Below are 4,481 nucleotides of genomic sequence, written 5' to 3'. Positions count from 1 at the left end.
AGTGTTGTTGTAAGGACTGGAGGAGTTAGCAGAAGTAAATAGCTTAGAACGGAGTAAATAGGTAATCTTTATTGCTCCATAAATATTAGATGTGTTTTCTCTGAAATCCGTCTTCTGTAACAATCATCCCATGAGTTGAGCTCCAAAGAATTCCACACAAGGACCCTTAGGCTCCTACGATGATCTGCTGTCATCCTGTCTCCACGCTTCCATGGAAACTTTGTCTAAACTACCCCAGAGAGATGGGGGGGAGGGTGCCACCCAATTTGGAGAAGCACCCTGAGGTGTCTGGTTCCCATGGCTGCTATCATCGGCTGGTGGGCTTGTCTGTGACCATAAAGTCCCCTCTAACTAGAAAACTTGTGGGCACCGCAGCCACCAAATATAAGGGCAACCACACACACACACACAAAAACAAACAAACCAGGCAGTTGGACAAAAGATCACAGAGAGGGCCTGTGTTCAAAGGTCAGAAAGTAACCTCAAGAGCCAACTCAAGCTCCCGTCCTCTGATCCATGTGCCAGGGACTCATGAAACAGAATAAATCTCTCCCCAAATTTGTTTTACTTGGGAAGGTCAACGATTCATTCATTAACCAGGCATCTCTGGTGATGCAGAGTTCTCAGAGCAGAGGCTGATGGGAGAGTCAGGAAGACATCAGCTTTGTGACTGGGCTTGGGGAGCTAGAGAGCACCCAGGATTCTTCCCTTCCTTAATACAAGGTGGAGTGTTCCCCCTAAATAGGAATACTATGTGGCTTGTGGGTGAGTCCGTTCTCTAACAAACTCTGAGACCCTCAGAACCAAGTGCCGTCTTACTCATTCCAGAGTATCTATCGGAGAAGGAGCATTGCCAACGCCGTTCCTTTTTGTTGTTGTTTAAAATAAGAATTTATTTACTTTTTCTTTTTTAATTTAAATTTTATTTTCCACTTATAGTTTGCATATTATTTTGTATGGGTTTCAGGTGTACCATTTAGTGGTTAGACAATTATATACTTGTGAAGGCACTAAGGAGCACAAATTGGTAGTTACAAAAGAGTCATGGAGGTGTAAAGTACAGCAGGGGAAATACAGCCAATAATATCGTAAACACTCTGTGCGAGGCCAGGTGGGGGCTGAGAATATCACAGGGAGCATGTTGCAAATGCTTTTCCTTAGTTAATGAAAGGGAAACCGGGGGCCCCAGAAATAGAAGTAGGCCGAGATTGAAAAGCAGTAGAAAGAGTTGAAACTCAATCACATTGTTGGACTCCCAACTATTCAGGCAGCTAGCTCTTCCTTGATATTTTATTTAATTTTTTCAGGAGAGATTGCAAATGCAGTCCCCCTCTACCATAAATGATGCAGTGAGGTTTCCCACATTTGGGGAAATGGCACGGGTCAGCACATCCTGAGTGCAATGGAGAAGCCTCGCCCTGGGACAACCACCTTCGCCATCATGGCAGCTCCCTTGATTACTTGGTATCTTCAGCAAGGAGAAGCCAGATGTCTTCCTATCCAATGTGTTGTTAATCCCCTCGCTTGACCAAAAGGACAGCCAATATTTGGGAAAGAATTTTTTTTTTAATCCTATAACTGATCTCACTGCCTCAGGCACCCTTCCCTAGAACACAATTTCCGAAAACTTAAAACTACTTATGTCATTCTCCGGGTTAAATCCTTAAACCACTCCCTATTGACTTTAGGATAAAATCCAAAGGCCTTGTAATAAGGCTATTTCTTAACTGACTCCTACCTTCCTCACCAGCTTCATCCCTTCCTGTTCCCAACATACACACTCTCCATTCCAGCTACCAGAAGCTTCCACTGGCCCCAGTGGCCAGACCCAGTCTCTTTCCTCTTTTCTCTGATGTGATGAGCATACTGTATGCGGCCTGCCCATCTCTTTCGCCTTTCTAACTTCAACCCCGTCATGTCATAGCCCGATATCACTTCCTCTCAGATGCCTTGTCAGTTTCCTCACAGGACTCTGTGGAGACCCAGTAGCAGGAAGGTTTCACCACCTTTACTAGTAAGTGATCCCTCTGCCAACAGGCCTGTGAGCTCCCCCTAGGGGAGAGGCTGGGAATATCTATGTCCAAGACCTGAACCCCCACTACAGTGCCTGGAACAAATAGACAGTCAATAGTAGATAGGTAATTAACCGATGCCTCTGTCTCACCTAGAGTAGGCCCCTTCCTTTGGTAATTTTACATACAACTACTTATACTGATGTTTAATTACAACCTAGAAAAAAAATTAGGGAAGCAGAATCTATTGTTAATTACTCTGAAAATGATCATCACCTACTTTCTCAGAGAAATAAGACTGGCTTCAATAACCAAAATCAACAGATGATCCAGAAGTCATTTCTACCTGGTTTGGGGTACATGACATTGTGGTATAAAGTGTGTGTGTGTGTGTGTGTGCAGGGGAGGTGCAGTGTATGGTATGAATGAAGCAGAAAGAGGCATGTGCAATTGTGTGTGGTGTTCGCTTTTATACTTTGACCTTTGTTTTTGCTGACCATGCATACGTGCCTGCTCCCTGAGAGCATATTCACTACCAGGGAGAATGAGGGGGGGAGAAATGGCAATATGGGTAAAAATGAGTCTGGTACTGCAAAGTTATTGCCCAAAGACATACTACCGTCCACCAAATAGATAACGCATAATACCCCAGGAATTTAGCAATAAGCTACCAATGTCCACAGCCCCTCTATCATAAAACCTCTTACATTTATGTTGTAAGCTGGAGTTTAAAAAACACTTTTCCATTTGAGTACTCATTTGTTTCAGACAACGTTCTGAAAGGTCTGAAGAATATTTGTATCTCGCTTTGTTTTATCTCTAAATAATATAGTAAGCAACCTTGTACCTACAGACAACACAAACACTGGCACCTTGACAAGAACTTGTACTTGTCAGTGCTGTAGTCTTCTCCCATCCCATCCTCTCCCCTACCAACAGCTCATACGAGTACAGAAAATAAAACCAGGGCTTCCCTTCGTATGGATTTCTAAAAAGCATATTTTTATTTTCATTTTTTTAACTTTATGAAATGAGGCTCATGCAAGAGAAAAACTTTGTAGCTTACTTTTTAGAACTTAAGATATATATATTGCTAAATTTCAACCTTATTGTTACATGGAGCTGTGATGTATTCCTTTTGTCTGCTAGATAATATTTTGTTATATGACTAACTATACCCTAGTTCATTCACCCCCTTCTCCCTCAATGGGTAATTGAGTTGTTTACATTTTTTGCTATTGAACAGCACTGCTGTGAATATTCTTAGGCATATATCCTGGTACACATGAGTCTCAGTCTAGCATCCTTTGTGCCAAATTAGGCTACTTGTCTTGGAAAGTGTTTGACTAGTTGTTTTAATTTGGCTTTGCGAGACAGACACTCTTGTCTACTATAGGCCTTACTATTCCCTAATGCTTTATACATGGGCCACTTTATACATTTGTATTATTTCCCGGCCTCTATAGGCAAATGAGTTTGAGATCCCTGTGATGCCTAAAAATCTACAAATTTAGACTCATGGAAGAAGAGCTGGTCCAAGAAAATGTGCTTTCCAAAAGAATGCAGAAAGAACTCAGTTGAATGCCCTGCATATCTTGGATAAATTATCCCTCAGTACTGAAACTGCAGCTATTCTGCATCAAATGAGGTGAAGTATAATCTCAGGAGTTCGTGGAATTCAAATGACACATGCAAATGGGATGGAACGTAAAATAAACAATTGTTGAGGGCATATGCTGCCACAATAAACCCTCCTATCAATTCTTAGAGGTATAGATTATTATGCCCACTTTATAGCCAAAGAACATGAAACATAGAGAAGGTCATTGGCTTCCCAAGATATTAGTAGGGAAGAGCTGGGATCTGAATGCATCGCTGAACGACTGAATTCAAAGCACATGCACAGGACACCACAGCACACTGCCTCCAAGATAACTCTCTGTTGAGAAGTCACTGGTTTTATAAGAGGCACCTAATTCAACTCCCCATTAGTGTGGCAAGGTGCTTATAACATTTGCTCTTGCTGTTTCTTAGAAACAGGACATCTAGGGGCTTGCCCGGGATCACCTGGGGAGTACCTGAAGGTACTAAGTTTTGAACAAATTCTCCTCACTCTCACATCACCTTCTTATTCCATAACAACTGAGCATCAAGTTCTACCAACAGGCCCTGAGAGGAGTCATTGGCAGCTGACATAATGTATTCCTGCTGGATAGAACCACAAGTCTCCTCACAGCCAGGCACAGAAGGTGATGGTCCAGGGGGGGCAAGTTTGGGAAAGGAGAGAATTACTGCACCTCTACTGCTCTAGACAGATCACCTTCATGGATGGCAGTGTTGGGCTGAGTATAAGCCTGCCAAATTAGAAGGCACACACCACACTTAAAGGTTCACTAATCTTCCTAGAAAGAAGAGAAATGTTAGGGAAGCAGACTTCCAAAGAAGAGTAACGTGCTTTCTAGAAACTGA

The 4,481-nt window shown here is 42.5% G+C and overlaps 1 non-coding gene across 1 annotated transcript; it reads right to left on the bottom strand.

Moving 5' to 3' along the window:
* Positions 1 to 1,306: 1,306 nt before the first annotated feature.
* LOC118721809 lies at positions 1,307 to 1,468 on the bottom strand. Its single transcript, XR_004988832.1, has one exon. It is a non-coding gene; the product is annotated as a U1 spliceosomal RNA (small nuclear RNA).
* Positions 1,469 to 4,481: the final 3,013 nt, after the last annotated feature.

The sequence above is a fragment of the Pipistrellus kuhlii genome, unplaced genomic scaffold (assembly GCF_014108245.1).
Source record: "Pipistrellus kuhlii isolate mPipKuh1 unplaced genomic scaffold, mPipKuh1.p scaffold_m20_p_18, whole genome shotgun sequence".
NCBI lineage: Eukaryota > Metazoa > Chordata > Mammalia > Chiroptera > Vespertilionidae > Pipistrellus > Pipistrellus kuhlii.
This window is presented reverse-complemented; position numbering and strand designations above follow the sequence as displayed.